General features: G+C 36.3%; 1 protein-coding gene across 1 annotated transcript in view; it reads right to left on the reverse strand.

Moving 5' to 3' along the window:
- The window catches only part of LOC149068558 (uncharacterized), an 88,733-nt gene extending 67,832 nt beyond the window's left edge, over window positions 1-20,901 (reverse strand). Inside the window, exon 1 of the mRNA XM_089250470.1 lies at window positions 20,516-20,901. The gene's annotated coding sequence lies outside the window, so the exon portion shown is untranslated. The remainder of the gene's footprint in view (window positions 1-20,515) is intronic.
- Between the last annotated feature and the right edge of the window lie 1,519 nt (window positions 20,902-22,420).

The raw sequence follows: 22,420 nt of genomic DNA on the forward strand, positions 1-22,420 counted from the left end.
TTACGCATAATACCCAAGCGTCGTTGTTGAATTCGATAAATATGAAAAAATTACAAATGAGTCTAGTGTGTGTGTGTGAAGAATAAAATAGGGCCCCGATAATAATGATGATACCAATTTTTACGATCGTACCCTGATACGATACATGTATGAATTATATCATGCATAATATATCCTAAAGTACGATTTATCGTATTTACCAACGACGCGACGCTTGTGCATCACCAATAAAAGTGATTAGTTAAGGAAATCTATCAAACTTAGGAAAATGCTTGGCAAGTATGCATAATAACCGTATTTATCACATTTACCAGAACATGTATATTTTTATGCAAAATTTTACTTTTCTTTGCCTTTTGAACCAAACATGGCCCAGGCTCTATCGCCGATCGGCCATTTCAGCCATTGCCTTGAAGAGGGTCATGTTGATCATGTCGTATCGTCATGGACATAAGATCATGTCGTACTTGATTCAAAGTAAGATAAAATTTACTTGTATACATGAATTAATTATAATACAAATAAAATCGAGCATATTCAAAATAAAACTGGAAAAGTCTAAAATATAATTGGAAAATACCCAAAATATAAAATCGTTACCAAAATTGGAAAATATACAAAATTTCCGGACTAGAATTAAATGTTAGCCGATTCCCAGATCACTTTGTACAAAAATTTGAACTAATTTTTTTTTCCTCATGGTGAGGATAACTAGTACACAATTGCATTCGAAATGCCAATTCCTTCAATTTTTAAACTATTTGTGAATTCAAGTCGATAGAGAGTGCTACAACACGAAAGCACACCAATGGAAATATGCGAATCAGGGGGTAAACTATCTCTACGGTCCTTCGCCGAAATCCAGAAGTTGAGCGCCTATTTGTCCTTAGCCGGCCGGTAGTTAGATATTTCGATACTAACTATCTCTAAGCTAAGGACTTTTTTTAGTAGTTACTTAGGACCATAATTAAGGACTGCCAGAGTCCTATAAATACATTGAGGAAAGGTTCAGGTCCTATCCCTTCCCAATTTGATTTCGTGAAGCGCCCTCTACTGACCAATTTTTCTGCCGTTCTATCTTCAAGGAATTTTAAATAATTTTTAGGAGCATTTCTTTTGGGTGTATTTATTTTTATTCGAATTTAAAAAAATAAAATTTTAAAGTTGATTTAAATAATAATGTTTTTGCTCCAGAATTATATGCAATATTGGGTTATATTATAAATAGAACGCGAATTATATATGCCATTTCATATTTTAGCACTTTTTGTAGTTAGTTCGCATATAAATGCAGAAAATCACCAAAATTTTAAAATAAGTGCATATCTTTAGCATTTTTTTCTATTAATCGCATTGTGTAATTTCTATTTCTTTAATATTTTCAAGAAAATATTTCAATACCGAGTACTGTTCATTTTAGGGCATATTTTTAGGCATTTTTACGTGTACATTTTCGCACTTCTAAATATTCGTGTTTTTCATTTTTTGCGCATATATTTTTATTGCATATTTTTCATTGTATGCATATTTCAGTAGTTTTAAATGCATAATTTTTGACAATTTTTATGAATTTTTTTTTTCATTTTTCGACACTGAAATGCATTCTAGTTTTTTATATTTTTGTATATACTTTTCATTTTTGGTGCCATACTTCGGCATATGGTATCGGATGGATTTATTTTCATTTTTCGCACATATTTTTGATTTCATGCTGCTATATACCCTGGCAATTTCAGCGTTTTTAGTGCACATTTCATCATTTTTAGTGCGCATTTCAGCATTTTTAGTGCGAATTTCAGCATTTTTAGTGCACATTTAATCATTTTTAGTGCGCATTTCAGCATTTTTAGTACACATTTCAGCGTTTTTAGTGCACATTTAATCATTTTTAGTGCGCATTTCAGCATTTTTAGTACACATTTCAGCGTTTTTAGTACATATTTCAGTTTTTTTCGTTGCGTATTTCAGTGCAAAATTTTTCATTGCATATTTTGCCACTAATTTTATTGCATATAATCCGGGTACTAATTATAAGATTCTCTTCCCCCCTCCCACTATGTACTCGCTCTGTAGTCATGGATCGAAACCATCTTATCACGATGGTTCCGCTCGCGACCGGACCGTCGGTGGACACTTTTCCTTTATTAGAGCTTCAAGATTTTAATTCATTATCGCTGCATTGCTTTTTTGATTGTGTTATTTGGGCCTAAAGGATACTTTTCCCCATGGTCACCGCGCTACAAATCGAACAAAATATCACAATTTATTAACAAAAGAAAAGCTGTTATTCTTGGCCTCCTTACAGAGCTCGTTCCGAATAATCGAATTTTGAAAACTTACGACATACCGATTACGAACGATCCCATTCTTTTCAGCTGGTTATTTATTCGGATTAAATACTTAATGATGCCACAAAAGACATCAAAAAGAAAAAAACACTACAAATATTTCTTACAATGTTCAATTAATTATTAACGGTTGTCTTGTTACATAACTTTAAAAAAAAAAGGTGCGAAATTCGGTTATGAAGGAATGATCAAAGAACATTTTCAAACCGGTCTCGGAAACCATGGGGTCGACACGGAGCGAGGACAATTTATCAATAATCGGGCCATACGTGACATAACAAATTAGAGAAAAGAGAATCACTCACAAAAAGACACAGATTGATAAAAGGTGAATCGAAGACCCCTGTATAGAATCATCTCTACATCACGTATGACGTAGAAGAAAAATAAAATCTACAAAAAAAACCCAATTTTTTTCTCTTATTTAAAGGTTTTCAATACAAATAAGTAATCACGAAGGACGTCAAGCATCATTATTTGACCCAAAAATCCTCATAAATCCACGCAGCATTTACGAATGTGATGGAAGGGGAAAAACAAAACCATGGCAAACACTGGAGATGATGAATCGGCCGTAGGGGAAAAAAGAAGGTCGTAGGAATTAGTTTAAAGTTCAATGTTTTTAGTTCCGTGAAAAATCAGGTAAAAGAATTGTTTCAGTGCTTTTCGTGTATATTTCCCACATTTGAAAAAAAAAAATTACAGCCTACGCCGCTTCTTAGAATCAAGGATAATGTTATCATTCAGGTATTGTTATCAGTTTTACAAAATACGGAACGGACCAATATCATCACATGGAGAAAATTCGCTTATAGTTATCGGGACTTTGGTTTATGTTATCAATTTTCCTCCGTGAAAAGTTTTCTTTTTTTGCATATTTCGAAACTAAGATTGAACCGGACTCATTTTTCCCCCTTATAAGTTATCGCTACCAATCTGCAAGGCTATGTAGGAGGTCAAAACATAGGCGGAGATAGACTTGGAAGTCTTGGGGAGGGGGGCACGATGATGATGTCAATTCAAATATACATTAGATCAGTCGACTCCACCTTTGACACGTGTCGAAAAATGCGTCGTTATATCCGAGGTCGTTGCGTTTTCATCGATGTTACAAATAAGGCTCAACTTGAGTGATTTGTAGATGTGTCATGGCCTGCTTAAGTGGTCTGGAACTGTGCCGCGGGTTACTCATGCAATATGTAAATACATCGCGGTTCCCTTAAGTGATCTGTAAATGTGCCTCTTAGTTCATTTTTACTAAATTATGTTTGAGGTCGCGGGCCACATCGGATGACTTCGAAGGCCATGGCTTCAGTATTAATGCTTTAAAACATATCTTAACCAAGGATGCTCAACCTTTAAGACAGTGCGAGAAACTTCATTGGTGTGGAAACATGTCGCGAGCCTTGTTAATTATCTGGTATAGCACCACAGTCCACATGAGTAATCTGGAACTGTGAGGTGGGTAACTTAGGTGATCTGTAAATATATCGCGGGTCAATTAAGTGATCTGAATCAGCGCCGAAAATTACTTTAGTGACCTGGAAATGTGCCGCGGGTCACTTAAGTGATCCCGATAATGCACCGGAGGCCGCTTAATTTTGCTGTAACCGCGCCGCACGTTACTCAAGGGAATTGTAAATATGCCTCGGGTCATTTAAGTGATCTGGGAATGTGCCACCCACCATTTAAGTGATCTGGAACGGCATAGCGAGTCAGTTGAGTGAACTGTTTATGTGGCGCTTAGTTCATTTTTACAAAATTAGGTTTGAATTCACAGGCCATATGACTCCGAGGACGGTCACATTTGGCCCGTGGGCCCATATATGCTCTATGAGAATCTACCCGCACCTCCAATTACACTGGTCAACAATTTTTAACTTTTTTTTTAATAACACGAGTGACATAAGTTTTTTTTAGACTAATTTCGTGTTGCTGAATTTAAATATGATTGTAAAAAATCTGCATCACGCGCAGTTACTTCTGTACGCATGATGGTCACTTTTTGAAATACGTATCCACAATGAAAAACTCGTACATCTTGAAAGTTGAGATAATTGGCATACCATTAATAACAAATTACAAACATTTATTGTAATAGCATTTTTAATTGGGTTGCTGTATTTTTGAAATATATGACATCCATATTTTTATGGGCATCTTTTTATCAGCCACCTCGTTGGGCATTTTGCCTGTTGTGGCGTTGTATTTGTATTTGTATTTAGCTATTTTATTATATAGCTACATACATCGTTATATATGGAATAGCCAAATAAATTTTTTTTTGTTCATACACCTACATATAAACTTATAGATTATACATGCATATACACAAAACTAAATTCATACGCATTTTTCTTTTTGTGAAAATACTTCATTTATTTTCTCTTTTGTATCATGTCTTCTCTCCGCATAAACCAGCAGTTATCACTTCATCATCATCATCAGGGGTCTCCTCATCCTGCCTCCTCCACAGCTCAAAATGTCTTGGTGAAACCTTATTCTTCCTGACTGTTCCCAGGTTAGCAATTAAGAAAATCTAAATGTGTTTTTGGAGACATGCGATATCAAAATTTCATGTGTTTATTTTCGAACAGAACTAAAAAAAAAGCATTGAACAAGCTTTTGGTTATTTTCCTCTTTGTGGTTCCCTAAAAGCCCCTTCACCACAGATGTGCATGACTCTCGTGAAACGAGTTCCTTTGTATTTAGAATCATTGTGAAAACAGAATCACACAATGATACCCTTATTTTTTTAGGAGACCTACAAAAATTCCTTCGTTTAATTTTGCCTTATATACTTAATTTCGGAAATTTTCTTCCAAGTGCGAGAAACCTGGGCAGGATTCATTTCGCAAATTTTTTAATACCCTCAATTTAATGTGGAGTAAAAACGACAAAACATCAGATGGATGACAACTATGATGATAATTGTTATTTTCTCCTGGAATGAAGATATTTCGTTAGAGGCCAATCTTTTCTTCTGTGATGATCTGGTGTGGTTCTATTATCCCACGTGCAGAGAAAGCAACAGGATATAGTGAAGCTATTTTGAAGCAAGAGGGACATTACTTTAAGATTGCCATATAGTTTCTGCTTATATTAATCATATTTTATTGAAGAGAGAGTGCTCTTCATAAGTCTCCTTCATACCTACGGCATGTATTTCTGCCATCTTTTTTTACTTATATAGTATCATTTCACGCACGCAAATACGCTAATTTTCAAAGTTATTGAATATTAAATACCGAATAACTAAAAAAACTAGACGTGATGGATATTTTTCAAGGTCAGATCTGGAATCAGCACCCAACAATTAATTGAGAGCAGCTAAATTTTTCCATGTTATAAAAACCTTGCAGACCAGTGTTACTGACGTTATAGCCAAGGTGTCGTTACAACTAAGGTCGCTATAACCGAGTTTCGCTGAAATAATTTTTTCCAACACTTTTCTATCAGGCCATAGGAAAAACAAGGTCGTAGAAATTTAGTTTAAAGTTCAATGTTTTTAGTTCCGTGAAAAATTAGGTAAAATAACTTTTTCGAGTGCATTTCACGTGTCTTCCACATTAATAATAGTAATAATAATTTTTTCTCGCACATTTTCTGTTATATTTTTCGTCGTCATCTTTTTCCGTTCGTGCAAAAATAAGATTCGCTCGTCGCATCCAAAGGTGTATAAATAGCACATACGCACACAACACAATATCCACCATACCATTCTTTACCGGCCAGACCTTGAAGAAAGTGAGAGCATTATCTCTTATCTCTCACTATTCATGCACCACTGACTACGGTTGCTGTAATCGTTACTTCTCACAGCAATAAAGAAGCAAGAGACAGTAGCGTACGTATGTTTTTTCTTGAAGGATTTCAAGGAAGCACATACGATAGAGGTACATAATAGATAGGTAGTTTTTTTTTCCCTCACTATTCCCAGGCCTTGAACGACCTTTCCTCATCATCATCATGATGGTCATGATCGCACCAACGAGGAGCTACAGAAAACAAAAAAATACTTTTTCGTGAAACATGACGATACCGTCTTCAATTGCTGTTTCTGCTTTTGATCTATGTGTTCATACCGCCAATAAATGAAGCGTATAGATGGATGACATCAGGTACCATCATCGTTTTATCGATGAGATCGAAAACCATGATTATTGAAAACGAGAAAAATCTGGGGCATGTCCTTCTCAACGCGTATATAAAGATAGTTGATGACAGAGAGCAGAACGGTAGCATTACGAGTTTTACTACCATCAGTAGCTCTATAATGTATATAATAATGGTCAACTGTCAATATCTCAGTCGCTAACAACGATGTATTTTTGGAAAATTCCCATATATATATATATATATACACTCGGGTATAGGCCGATCACAAAAAAATTAGACACATTTTAGAGAAAAATGCATATTTCTACGCTTGCTTTGGTTTCATCTACATGTTATGCCATTGACCTGTTTTGTACTCACAGTTATTACAGTACAGTCGCTATATCTGATTTTTTTTTTTTGCACTCGTACATTAGTACATTATTATAGCCAAGGTTCTTAGCCTTTTTCTGTTGCAATCCAAAATCAACGACAAGATTATCTTCACGACTCATAGGACTAGTTGTTTTTTCTAAATTAGTGTAACCAGTGACGCAATACGTGGATTTGTAAATGTATTTGTGTGTGGACTGTAAGGGGATTTGTACGAATCATCCAGGCAACCGCTGCGAGCCAAAAATATAATTGTGATGAATATAATTTCAATAGTATTTTTTTTTAATTAGTGAGAAATAACTATTAAAAAATGGCCTAAAATTTGGAGTATTTTCACTCCTCAAGAACATTAAGGGGAGTGAAATTGAATGTTGATGTGTGAATTCCGCATCTAAATGCGTATTGGCCAACACTATTCGTGACCTATAGCTCAAGAAGTCCCTGCCTGCAAGTGGATTCATACGACCCATTTCGGAAGCCCCTGCGAATCAAGTTTGTGTCGGGACCCAAAGCACAAGAATTCCTGGCTGTAAGGAGGATTCGTACAATCCATCTGAGAAGCCCTGGTGAATCAGGCTTGTGTCGTGACCTATAGCTAAAGAAGCTAAAGAATCCCTGGCTGTAAGTGGATTTGTACGACCCATCTGGAAGTCCACAGCAAATCAAGTTTGTGTAACGACCCATTGGTTGAGAATCCCTACACTATATACATTATATTTTTATATTTATCACATTCCAGTACTGGTTTTATGGACAGTATGTTATGATATCATGTTCATGATCTGACCTTAACGCTAGAACAATACTGTATTAATTTTTTATTTCATTTTTTTTTTGAAAAGTTATGTATATTATTATATTTATATCTATTAAAATACATCAAATCATCGGCCTTTTTCTACAACGTTATGATGAATGTGTTGTTATTATTAGTGTCCCAGTTTCATAGTTCACCAGTTTTCTAGCATTGATTGGAAACACGGTCGTCAAATTATGACTACAATAACAATATTTCATAAGAGAACTTTGAAAATGAAAACTTTCGGAATAGAAATAGTCCTTGAAATTTATAATACAAGTCTTCAGTATTTTATTTTTTAAATCCAATTTATATATATATATCCCTTTTTTCCTAGTTTACTGTTCAACGTAACGAGAGAGGAAAAACATGTAAGTTTCTTATTGCAAACATTAATTATATTGTTATCATTGTATGTTTTCACACTGGATCTAGTCTCAGTTATATCTTGTTGTCGTGAAAATACAAAATACGATCACGAAGCCCGTTATTAACTCTTCTATTCAAATTTCAGTCGGATTTTACACGGTCAAAGTTGTTGTTTTTTTCTCACGGATTTACCTCGATTTATCAAATTGTCAAAATAATAAACGGACAATCGAGTACATGACTATTTCGCCAACATGCAAATAACCTAATCTTTGTATGCATCAAGGTTAACATAACGTTTTATTTAATAAATATTTATTCCATTCCCCCCCCCCTTCTCCGCTCTGTAATTGCAGTGTTAGGCTATTACGAACGTATTTCTTCGTTAACACTGCTTGATATATCGCGAATTTTTTTCTTCTCCTCATAGAAATTGGTGTCGAGAATATCTAATGTCTTAATCTTCTCCACAGGATTTCTCTTGCTCAGCTTTATGATAATTACCATAACAGAACAAGAGTTTTTTCCTCTTTATTTATTTTTCTTGCAATCATTTTTAATATTCTCTGAGCGATTTCCGCCGTCACTCTCTGAAGCTACATCGTGATTATGACCATAGGCAAGAGAACTCATATCTATTATCTTTTTTCACACGTTTTATGAAGGCAAAAATGTGTCGGTAAATGAAAAAAAAAAGACAAGGAAAGCCTTCGTGCATCATTTTGAAAAAAAACCTCGTCAATCCCGCGCTTGTTGACCTCAGTCGGAGGATATGCGTGTTCGGTTTAATAAAGAAGATTAATTTCGTACATGCTACGAGATTTCGACACGTATATTTCATATTTATAGAGCTTTTCGTCTTAATAAAGAAATTCCATTACCACATTCATCAAACATACGTTGCTGTAGAGCGCAGCATTAGTGTAATATTTTTCAGGAAAAGTGACAAGTAAAAATTTAAGAAAAAGTGAAGAAGTGAAAAGTATATAAAATACATATATAAAAATGTTAACTTTTGTTTTTTTCTAAAAGCTGTATAATTATACTATATTAATATACAGTCGGTGGACAATATGTTACGCACAATTCATCATTGTTATCCATATATATGAACGAAGTCTATATACAGGGTGATTCGAATTGCGCACAGGACGATTTCCGCAACCGTTGACATTAAGCACAAAAAGTTTTTAAATGACATGCTGTTTCTTAAAATGTAATTTTTTTGAGGGGTCGTATAAATAAAAAATAAATAAAGATGATGAATGAAAATGAAGAAAATGGGAAAAACGAAATAATATGCGATCCCCGTGTGCTAAAACTTCTAATCGGTTTCAATTTAGTGAAATGTGGAAGTTTCATCCAAGGCCGTAACTAGGATTTTTACCGCCCGGGGCAAACATGATTTTGCCGCCCCCACAACTTTGAAATTCGATAACTTTATAAGCGTGTTCTTTGTTCTCACGTAAAACCTCTGCCCGAGCAGTCCCCCCCAGCTCCCCTCTAATGCTAGCCCTGGTCTCATCTAAAAGATACTTTATTTCAGTCCATGTGTTTTCCAATATAGATTTCGATATAGTTCCGATTTTTTTTTCAGGTATTCAATAATAACCAAATGGCAACGGTATGGTTACGTGTGTAATACACTTATGTCCATAAATTTAGGATAATGCCAGCTCCGGCAAATAAAGGTTCAGAAACAAAACAAACGTTACTTATTCAAAAAGCCCATTTATTAAACAAAAGATAAAGAACAAAAACGATCAAATTATCGATCTGATCTTGGGGAAGATCACTCCCTATCCTCTTTTGCTTCTATGATCACGTGACTAAGAATTTGAGAAAAGGCGAAAACGTCGATATTGTTTACCTTGATTTCCAGAGGGCATGTAGATGGTAGCATGCTTGCCCGGTATGCAAGAGGGCCTGGGTTCGAGTCCCGGCGGAGACGTGATGACTTTTCTTTCCGAGCTCACCTCAGCATAATATCCGGAAAATAACTGTTTCCTTGATATCTCTGGCTGAGAAAAAAGCCATCTATATCTCTCTAAACTTGAATATGTTTGAGGCATGGGCTAATGAATGGAGCGTTAGTGTGGATAAGTGCATGGTCGATCATTGTGGTTCGAACAACCCTCGTTTCACTTAGGAGTCGAATGGTATTATTATCCCGGATATAGGGTGACCGATAACTAGGATAACTTGATAACTAGGGTGATAGAGCGGCTTAGGTTTTCTGAACATTGTTTAGCGGTGGTCAAAAAATTGAACAGAATGCTCAGTTTCATTAAAAAAATATATGTCTCTTCAAGTTCTCCTAAAGTCATTCTTCCGCTTTTCCGAGGCTTAGTTCGTAATAGACTGGAGTATGCCGTAAGGTTTTAGAGACCATACCTACAGAGGGACATGGCTGGAGGGTGCAGAGAAGAGCTACGCGTGTTCTTGCTGTCACACAAGGCTTGAGCTATGAAGAAAGACTTGATTTCTCGAATATGTTTATATTGGGGGAACGCAAGTGTCAGGGGATATGATCGAAGTGTTCAAAATTTTCAACGGGCTAGATAAGATGGACCATGACTTATTAATATGCCGTCAATCGACTGCTTCGACACGGGAATACCAGTATCGATTGGTAAGTTATAACCCCAGGTTGTCAATAACAACCTGGAGGCTCTAATAAGGTTGTCAATAAAAGAAATAGCTTACCTCCGGGTGTTGTGAATTCTAACACAATCGACACGTTTATAAAGGAAAGAAGTAGGATAAACGTAGTGGGATAAACCTAGAGGCTACTCATACTTAGAATAAGACTAACATAATATGTTAAAAATATATTATATTTTTATACGCAGTGTATTATATAGTATTAATTATTTGTTTTTTTTCTTTCGTGCGCGATATGCTTTTATATTGGATTGCTGTATTTCGGTTAAATTCGACACCTATATTTGTATGGAAATTTTTTTTTTTTCAGTTAGCTCATTGGGAAATTTGCCTGTTGTGGACTTTTTATTTGTATTTTTATTTGTACTTTTACAGTCAAAGGTTGCAGGAATAGTCTTATGGACAAACAATTTTAATCACTTTGTATATTTTTCAAATTTCGAGTGCCTCCCCCCCCCCCACCTCAAAATTATGAGGTCTTGGGCAAATCACCCATGCGGAAATTATGCCCCCTGAACAGTCGAAAAGTTTTTTCTCCCTTTACTCAGAAACTTACAAGATTGAGTTGGGTCCTGGTTGTTGTTCAGCTGTTCGAAATCTACGTCAAAGAGAATAAACGCTTCATTATCCCATTAGTCTCTTGTATGTTAATGATTTTCTATGGAGGTCGAAACAAAAGGATTCATTATTTAAAACGAGGTAAATTATCAAATTATTCAACATTTCAGTCAAACTTTTAAAAGAAAGAAGACAAGCAAATGTTGAAAAAATTATTATTTCATTTATGACCAGCCATCCGTAATATACGAGGAGGCTTACATTAAGCAAACACAACAACTGGCACAACGATAACAACTAGGTGGAAATACACGTCATAGTCATAAATTTCATGCAAGGGAAGAAAACTTTTTTTTTTTGCAAGTCCTTCCTTTATTTATTTGTTTCAAAGGTCATACGGCGAAGAAATCAGAAGCCTTTGTGTTGAAAAGAACTTAAACTGTCCATCACCGGCTTTTGTTTGGGGGCCAAATATATAAGTCAAAGAGATAGGAAAAGTCCACCTACGCCCATTATCATCAAGAAACCGGCCGAACATGACATTTTCCAATTTTTTTTATTTAGTCCTTCCTACAACCACCCCGTAAAAGCTTATAAGATCGAAAAGATTGTAAAATAGAAAAAAAAGGGCGTGTACATCTCACGAGACATGTACACACACACACACACACACTCAACCAGATGGAACGTTTTTTTATTTTTCCTTTTACAACCGGAAGGACACGGAGATGAAAATAAGAGCAGAAAAGTTGTAATTAAATTCGAACAGTGCACGTTGTATAATTTCCATATTGTTATCCCTTCTTCGGATTCTTATTTGAATCCGATGAAGACATGATATGCTCGAATGCTCTTTCGTAAGTATTGTTATGAGGCAATCACGAAATTTCATGATGGGAGTGGGCAGGCACACAGTCAACGTATCTCGTTGCTGAGCCTCGAAATTAAGTCGATATAAACTCGAAATGAAATCAGAACTCAAGATAAGAATAAGAAGCAGTTTTTTATTTACTGTGCATTAACTATACCATTAGTAAACTGCATGCACCTCGTACGCGTCCAAATACAAACACAAAATCTGAAGCCACAATGTAGGCAAATTGCTCAACAAGATGAAAACAACTCTGGAACAGAGGCCGATTCATGGTTTTGTTACTCTGTCACTCTCTTTCTCTTTGCTTTTTGCTTTCCTCTCACCTTTCATTAACCCTTTAAGTGGTTTTTAAACTTTCCCTGATCCGCGAAACTGTCATAATGGCAATCACTAAACCTTCCAGAAATTGCCACCTATTTTCAAGAATAATATTTTTTTCCGACTTTGTGTGATGATATTGCTTTCCCCGAAACTGAGAATAATAATAATAATCGAAAACAAGGAGTATAAATACTCTTCTTTATTACCAATAACTATACGCATATTCGTATACTACCCCGAAAAGATGGGGGACCGTCTTTTCTCTTGTTATCAAAATTTTAACAAAATCTCACTCCACCCACTCGCCATTCATTTGACAGGTGGAAAAAATTTTATCAGAAAAATCGTTTTGTACAGAGCTAACTGGTCTTGACATTGCCGAAATGAGAAGAGTTTTAAGGACGCGAAATAACTCGCAATTCAGCGATATAGCACATAGAGATAGGTGTAGCATCGATATAGCTGTCCTTTGTTTAGCACGATGCCATACCCTTTGTTCGAAAAAAGCGTGTTTGTACATCATATCGTACCCTCTATGGTTCACGGACAGCGCGCGTAACCGTTATCTTGAAAAGAAAAGAGCATTCAGAGAGTATAAAAGTGGACGAAGTGACCTGTCATTGTTTACTGATAAAAGAAGAATGTTGAAGAAAGCGATAAGGGAAAGTAAAAAGGAAGTTGAATCTCTCTCTCTCTCTCTAGGTTGGCAGATAACATTGGCTCTGATCCAAAATCATTTTTAGGTACGTCAATAATGGATGCAAGGGGACAGTGTTGGCCCCCTCACGATAGGAGGGTCAAGGATAGAGAGCACTGTAGCATGTGCAGTGCTTTCAGTGACTTTTTTTACTTCGGTTTTTAATAGAGAAAATGCAATTCAATGCGTGGGGTGATAAAATCCTCAACGATATTCAAATGGAAGACGTGGAGGTCCTGAATCTTCTAAAAAATGTATGTGCAAGCAAAGCACCAGGACCAGATGATATCTATCCCAGGGTCCTCAGGGAATGTACTAATGAATTGTTTTGGCCAGTCGCACAGATATACAGGAGCAGTGCTGCTGAGGGTATCGTCCCAAGGGATTGGAAACTTGCTAATGTTGTTCTGATATTTAAGAAGGGTAGTAGAGAAGCTGTGTCCAATTATCGTCCAGTGAGTTTGACGAGCTCCCTCTCGAAAATTTTGGAAATTATCATCAAAAGGCAGTTTGTGAAGTGGATAGACGAGAATAATGTATTATCGGATAATCAGCATGGGTTCAGGAAGGGGAAGTCATGTGTAACTAACCTCCTTTGCTTCTATGATCACATTGCGAAGGCTTTGGGTAAGGGCAAAAAATGCAGATGTTGTTTACCTCGATTTCCAGAAGGCATTCGATCGGGTCCAACATGGTAAACTCTTGAAGCGTTTACACGAAATTGGAATCAGGGGCAACTTACTGAATTGGATGGAATCGTGGTTAAGAGATAAAGGTCGCAACGAGATATAGTGAACGGAGAATTCTCTGGTTCGATTGAATTTCTCAGTTATCGATGGGATTGCTAGCAAATTCGCAGATGACGTGAAGCTAATGGGGGTAGTCGGGAATCAAAGCGATAGGGAGTTGTTGCTCCAGACTCACTTAAACAGGATTGGAGCATGGGCAAATCAATGGAGCATGACGTTTAGCGTTGACAAGTGCATGGTCGCTCATTTTGGTTCGAACAACCCACGGTTCTCTTACGAGTTGAATGGTGTCACTATCTCGGATGCAACTAGGGTCACCGATTTGGGAATTCTCATTGACGGTTTAGGTTTCCTGAACATTGTTCAGCGTTGGCCAAAAAATCGAATAGAATGTTCGGTCTCATTTTCAAAAAGGTCTCTTCGCATTCCCCCTAAAGTCATTCTTCCGAGTCTTAGTTCATCCTGGATTGGAGTATGCTGCAAGGTTTTGGAGACCATACCTACAGAGAACTTGGTTGAAGGGGTGCAGAGAAGAGCTACGCGTGTTCTTATTGGCACACGGGGCTTGAGTTATGAGGAAAAACTTTTTTTTGAATTTTGAGTTCAAAAATTTTAACGGGATGGATAGGATGGACCATGAATTATTTTTAGACCGTCAATCAATTGCTTTTCCACGGAGACACCAGTATCATTTGGTAGCCGCTGTGGTGACGGACTCGCATCGCGAGGATCCGGGTTCGAACCCCACAGTGGTGGTCGGCTGAAGTTGGTTTTCTGTGGTTTCCAACTTCAAGGCGCGAATGCGAGCCGATCTCCCCGTTAAAAAGTCTCGCCACAGAGAGCAACAGGCCTACAATGTAACAAATATGCAATCATTACACTTCACTCACAATTTGAAGTATAGATGGCAGCACTGAAATATCAAGCACAACACTAGCTACACACTCAGACTGTTAGGTGCACTCACTTTGTTCCAGACTCTGCCACGAAGCTGGGCTGGAAGAGATCTCGGCAACGGGATAAGTCCGGTGGCAGAGCCGCTGGCGTCGTTCATTCAGTATCATTTGGTAAGGGACAATGCGAGGTTATGGTGTCACAGGGGTAATTTCTCTAATAGGGTTGTTAATGAATGGAATAGCTTACCCCCGGGGTAGTAAATTCTAACACAATTAACACGTTTAAACAGAAATACGATAAACATGTCGGGGTAAAGAGAGAAGCCATCCATACTTAGAATAAGGCAACCATAAGTATTCTTATGGGCATTGTATAATATTTTATCATGTGATATATAACTTTTTCTAGTTTTTGTAATTTCTTTTTTATTAATTAGGGTTGCTGTAATTTTGAAGTATATGACATCCAAATTTGTTATGGGCAACTTTTTCTCAGCCACCTCGTTGGGCATTTGCCTGTTGTGGTGTTGTATTTGCTTAGGTGAGATATCTCGTCATTACCGCTGTAAGGGTTAAATATGTGATTGCTTCAGATAACAGAGGCTTTTTGTTTCCTAACTGTGGACGCGTCCTCTCAAGTCCAAAATTTATACCGAAATTTTTTTTCATGGATACTATGACGAATAACACAAATGCAATGTAAGTTTAGCCTGCTCGAAATGCCAATGTAAGGCGTGACAATAACATTGATGTTTTCTTTTTTTTTGCAATAAATATTTTTTGGTGTGTTCTAGCAAAAATAAGTGATGTCCCGTTTCATATCGATGAAATCACGGTCACTTCGCTTGATAGTTTATGAAGTGAGATTCGTGTGAATTTAGATTGGATTTGGGATTAAGATCAATCATAAATGACGGAATTGACACTCCAAGGTGAAACTCTTCAAATATAAAAAACACGTTAATGACTATTGTCTCAATGAAGATCATGCGAAAGGTGTGTGTGTGTGTGTGTGTGTGCGTGTGTGCGTGCGTGCGTGTGCATGTCATTATATATTATTTATATAGTGATAAATCCTTCTAATTTTGAACTCGGTTCAGCATACCATTTAATGAAACGAAATGTACTCTCCACCATAAGGCTCAAGACGAGCAGCCACGGGAAACACTTATGACGTCCCTGAGAGTGAAAGAGCCGTGAGTAAATTGCTTTTTTGGACAAAGAGAGCCGTTGAGCATAGTTTCGAGAACCACTGCGCCAGGGAATACCTGCACTCAGCACTTTTCCAGAATGTTCTAATTCATCAGAGGAATGTTTACGAGGCACATGCACGGTATAGTAGTAATCTTTGACGTCTTGAACGACAATTTTTAAATCCACGATCTTCTTTTTAATCGTTAGTTGTGCCAACGGCGAAACACAAACTTTCACAAGCAGGTGGCATAGGATAGATCCCTGGGGCACACACAAGCAATAATATAACCTGCAACATGTTACTAGTTTTTCTTTTAAAAAAAGAATAGAGAGAGAGGCCATTAAACACGAGGCAGGTGCCATTTTCACTGAACAAAAGATTTATTTTTCCCTCTTCGTATTTTTTTCCCCTTCTTCATTACATTGACTGTTTAGAATCGACATGATGCCACCATGTTTTTTTTCTCTCTTGTTTTTTCAGTACAATAACATGCAGCTGTTACCACTGATAAACATGGAGGGAAAAACAGACTTCAATTAAAATTTATAATTGATGGGTCGTCGTTCAATAGATCTATGGAAGCTAAGAGCAGAGAATTTTTTTCCCTTTTTATTTACCTTCCACCATCTGCGATTCAAAAACATCTCAAAATATTTTTTTCGGTGGCGAATGTTAACATGAAAATCTGACATGATAAATGATTACTGTGATATCGTTTAAATTACATTGATTAATAATTTAACGTTAACTGATTACACTGGTCACCAATTTTTTACTTTTTTTATAACATGAGTGAAATACGTTTTTCCAGCCTAATTGTAGGGGTGCTGAATTCGAGTATGAACGTAGAAAATCTCCATCACGTAGTTTTTTCTGTATGCATGATGGTCATTTTTTGAAATACACAGACACAATGGAAAACTTGTACATCTTGAAAATGGAGATAATTGGCATATTCTTAATAACAAATTATAATATATTTATTACGGTAGTTATTTTATCATATCAATACATCGTTATATACACAATAGCAAGGGAAATGGGTTTTTTTTCCTTATACACATACATATAATATTAATAGTGCACATGCTTCTACACAAAAAACTCATTTTGCTACTATTTTATAAAAATAATCCATTTCTTTCTCTTATGTATTGTGTTGTTTTCTTTCTGCAAAGACCAACAGTAATCACTCATCATTGAAGGATCCCACCTGCCTGGAATTCCCCAAAAACCCCTTCATTACAGATGTGAATGATTGACATGCAGCGAGTTCTATGCGGAAAGAAAATCACTTGATATTTCCTTATTTGAAGACTTACAAATACTTCTTTTAGTTTTGTCCCATTTAAATTCGGCAAAATTCTTTGAGGTGCGAGAAACCTGCGCCAGATTTGTCATAATTTTTCTTCATAATTGTTTCCATCAGACCCCGGGGACATACGCAGGATCGACTTAGGAGGGGGGTCACAAAAAGTTTGGGGGTTGCAAAAGGATTTTCTTCCAGATAAATTTTTACTTATTAACCTTCAAAAACATTTAAGGTAACAACAGAAACTGATAAAAATAGCTGATACAAAGGTATTTTATTAGTCCTTCGTATTTAGTCTCGATATTTTATTTTTTGCAAAAATATAAGCAACATCTTTAATTTTCCATCGTCTTGGGAGGGACATAAGCCCCCATGCCCCCCCTCCACGTACACATCTGATCAGCCCCAATTTAATGTGAAGTGGTGGCAGCAAAACATATAGCATAACTTATTTGGAACATTAATGCATCTGCAACATTCACTTAGCCCCATTTTGCAATAAATACTTATTATCTTCATTCCCTGCTCAGGAGATCAAGTTTTATACGTTAGCGGCAGCCTTATCCAAGCTCGGCAGACAGGATGGGAATCGCTACTTTCATTGCTACTGAACACTTTCAAAATACAGGGTGTCCCGTAAATTCATAAATAGTTTGAAAATTCATAAAAATTGAAGGAAACAGTATATTTGAATGTGGTTTACAAAAAAGTTATTCTCGCGAAAGTAGATTGTTTTTGGTGCCGAAAAATATTTAGTTCAAATTTTTGTCGGTAGAGGATGCTGCACTAAAGAAAATCACTGGAAATATGCTAATCAGCATCTCAATTTTCCTGTGTTACTGTCGCTAACATTTTTTCATTGTGTGATGTGATGTTGACATTTCGGTGGATAAAGCACTATTGATGAAGTTGCTTTACCTCAGCCACGGATCACCGGCTGAAGCTTTACGAACGCTTTGGACACAGAAGAGATTGAAGAAATGTTGAGGTCCAGAATTCTGACTTAGAATTTCGCACATCGCCCTCTCATAGGCGGGATAGACTTGGAAGTCTGGGGAGGCACGGTCATTATTGCTGGAGGGGACACGATGATGATGATGTCAATTCACATATATGTATATACATTAGCCCCCCCCCCCTCCGTATACCCGTCCATGCACCCTCTATCGATAAAAAGTCTAATTAATTTTTTTCTGTCCTAAAATAAAAAAATCCCCTTCGTGAAAATATAAATTTTTCACAAACCGCATTCAAATGTACCAATTCCTTCAATTTTTATGAATTTTTAAACTATTTACAAATTTATCGGACACCTTGTACATAGATCCTAACTCAAATTTCCCTCGGGGTGCCGTAGTGCCGAGACGTTGTTTTCGTATCAAATTACGCTTGTTATTACCCTCATATATTTTTATGACTGTTACTTCAAATGCATTATCTACGACTTGTAAGGGCCACCTTTGGCGTTTTCATATCTTGACTCTGTTAGAAAACATATTAAAATCATCATTGCATGCGCGTATTTTGAAATCAATTCCTTCAACGCTTCCAATCTAATTTCAAAATAGATGGATATCATATTTTTTGAAAATTACACGAATTTATAATTCACTGACGTTACCAAAAAATAACTTGAAAATTTTCATCATAGTTGATGAATGAATAAGATTTGAATTAATGAAGATGCATTCGGAGAAAAAAGAATAAAAGAAGAATTAGAGGTAAAAATACATCGAAATCTCACTGATATGATTTTCTTTTCGGAGAAGTTGAAAGAATTTATCAATTAACGCACTTGAGAGAAATAAATTAAGGCTTTAGATGCGAAGATGAATCTGCGACTTTTTTTCATGCTTACGGAATAAAATAAAGTACTGAAATGCATCATATTTCCTCTCTGTAAAATTTTATTTCAATTCAATCTTTATTAGATTTATGGGATACTTGACGATAAATTTCGCAGTTTTGTGATACGTACTGTCTCTGTGGCATCAAATTCAAAATAAACCGATCAGTTGTAAAATAAATTTACACTTAGCGTGGGAAAATAGCAGCCGTAATAAGTAATTACGATAGAAAGAATGATATAAAAAAGATTGTGACATTGAAATAGCCATTATTAATTAGTACACTTCAATCAATGATTCAATTACGATATTGTGAATCATGAAAAAAAAAATTCAGTTATGTAACGGTATTTTATGTCGTAAGTGATGTATCCTGTGTGGAAAACATGAAAAACACACGCGCATCAAAAAATGATGAATTAAACTGTATGTCATGTATCCAAAAATGATGAATTTTATTCAAAAAATTATCTCGCGTCCTCCACTGAATGCTGAATCTAATCACGTTGCAATATTTTGCATCAAAAATTGATACATCCGATTGTAACATAATACCGTTTAATCCAAAATGATGAATCCAATTACACAATAGAATACCGTGAATTTCAAAATGAATTCAATTACGTATATTACACACCGCAAAATGCAGTTACAAATACGAAAAAGTCAAAGGCCGCAAGAGGAGAATAACTGTCATTATATAGTTTAAAAAAACGATGATGGGGCTGAATCATTGTATATCTGAATATTCTTTTTTTTAATACAATTGCTGTATACCGCAACATTGTTGAAAATGCTGAATTAAATTGCAGTATTGGTTGTCAAAAAAAGATGAATTCAATATCGCAATATTGTTTGTCAAAAATGTTGAATTTAGTTGCTGTGTATCACGGAATTGGTTGTCAAGAAAGATGAATTCAGTATCTCAATATTTGTCAAAAATGCTAATTAAATTTCTGTATATGTCACAGTATTGGTTATCAAAAAAAAGACGAATTCAATATCGCAATATTGTTTGTTGAAACTCCTGAAGTCAATGGTTGTATATACATTGTTATTTATCAAAGAATGATCAATTCAGTTGCTGTTCAATTGCTGTATATCGTACTGTGTTGTTTATCAAAGAGTGATTAATCCAATTGCTGAGAAAAACAATATTTTTTTTTTGTCAATTTAATTGCGGCATCTAATCATGAAATTATCAATTCAAAGATGTTCAGAGTACCTTTGGTCGAGGGACCGAGTGATAAGTTAATCCGACTGCCGGATTTCGGTCTCGTCTACGAAAAACCGATTTTAATGGTCCCACAAATGATTTTAATGACCCTAATTCATTTTATATTATACGCAGGACTTCAAATAATGTTGATATAACCGGAATAACATACTTACATTCGGGTGGACGAAGATGCATCGCTATAAATCCATTGTGCAATGTTTGTGGTCAGGGCACACGAAGGAATCACATCCAATGGATCCAAAGGAAATTCTCATATACGTCGAAAATAAAAAACAGTGCTATTATGATGAAGCGGGGTTCGACCCCCGCTCACCAGGTTGAAGTTCAAACTCGCGAAGAGGAGGAGAGGACAGGCAGGATACCAGCAGATGCATCAACAATAGCTCCTATTCAAAGCGGGACCTACTGCCAAAAAAAATTACTTCGGATAAAAAAAAAGGAGAGGAAAGTTCGTGTGGTGGAAGGCGAAATATCAAAAGACCAGCTGTCGCTTCCGCACGTGCCCTGCGCACAGCCAAAGCACAATCACTTCGAAACTGGCGGCAAACCACGCGGCGCTAAACGATCTCGTCCGTCGGCGACTTTTCGTCCAGTCAAAACTGTCGGCTTGGCGAGCATTCGCGCATCGTCATTCCATTTTACAATGCATATTCTTTTTAATTGCCTAAAGCAAAAAACGTTTGCTTTTACAGAAGTAGAAAATAGCCCATCAGGTAGCATGTGGGAATGGTCGAAGAATATATAAATGCAGTAGACGTTCGTTACAACGACCCCCCCCCCCCATCGTTCTGTCGAAAATGTACGTTATATTGGAAGGTTGTTATATCGAAAGAAAAACATATAGGTTATTCGTTATATGAAAGCATTTGGGACTTATACCCTACCGGTCGTTGTAATGGAATGGTAGTTATAACGAGCGTCGACTGTACTATGTTTTTTGATCAAAATTCGAGAGAGTTACCCACATTTGAATTTTGGAAATGCTCCAGTTTTGAAAGAAAATTAATGGAAATGTTAATTTTTTGATTAAAATTTAAGCTGAAAATTATGAAATTTCTACGTCGCCGGTTGATTCTAGAATGTTTTTTTACTAGTTTTACTTGTTGAACTAGCCCATGAAGCAGAGCCGCCCTTAGGGGTGTGCGACAGGAGCACCGGGTCCCGCAGTTTGGGGTCACCACATTTATAGAACTGAAAAATATACATGTATAAAATAATTTTTTTTTCGCAGGAAATAAGGTGTCTGAGTTTCAATGATTTGATTCTGGAATTTTCATGAATTCTGGAATTATTTCTGTCATTGATTCTAAATTTAAATCAATTCGGGAATAATTTTTCTCATTAATTCTGAATTTTGATCACACGCGCACACAATTAGAATCTTGTGTGTGCGACTCTTTCATTAATTCTGAATTTTCACGTAAATTCTGAGATTTTTTTTCTCTCATTAATTCCGAATTTTCAAGTAAATTCTGGTATTTTCTTCTCTCATTAATTCTGGTATTTTCTTCTCTCATTAATTCTGGTATTTTCTTCTCTCATTAATTCTGGTATTTTCTTCTCTCATTAATTCTGGTATTTTCTTCTCTCATTAATTCTGGTATTTTCTTCTATCATTTATTCTGAACATTTATCAATGCATAGATTGTTTCTCTCAATAATTGTGAATTTTCATTGGCGAATAGACATTTTTGAGCATTCGTGTATATTCTGTGATAATACATGAATCTCTGGGTGCCCGATTCCTGTCCCCCCACAAAATATAAAATCGGGGCTAAGGAGCCCCGAAATTATTTTCGCATGGGCTCCGCGTCTGATAAGAGAGGCCCTGCCAGGAAGGTACCCTTACTGCCCTCACGTCATTAACATAAGAAAAATGATCATTCTGCAGTGAAACCTCCCATAACGGACACTATCGTTAGCGGACATCTCCACAGAGTCACAATTTCGAATTACATCAACGGGACTCGATGTATCTTACTATCCATTAACGGATACTCTTCGTTAGTGGACAAAATTTTTGGTCCCATGGGTACCCGTTATCGAGAGATCAAAAA

Source organism: Pholcus phalangioides, unplaced genomic scaffold (genome assembly GCF_987345545.1).
Source record: "Pholcus phalangioides strain wild (caught in Gottingen) unplaced genomic scaffold, Ppha-v1.0 ptg000024l_1, whole genome shotgun sequence".
Lineage (NCBI taxonomy): Eukaryota > Metazoa > Arthropoda > Arachnida > Araneae > Pholcidae > Pholcus > Pholcus phalangioides.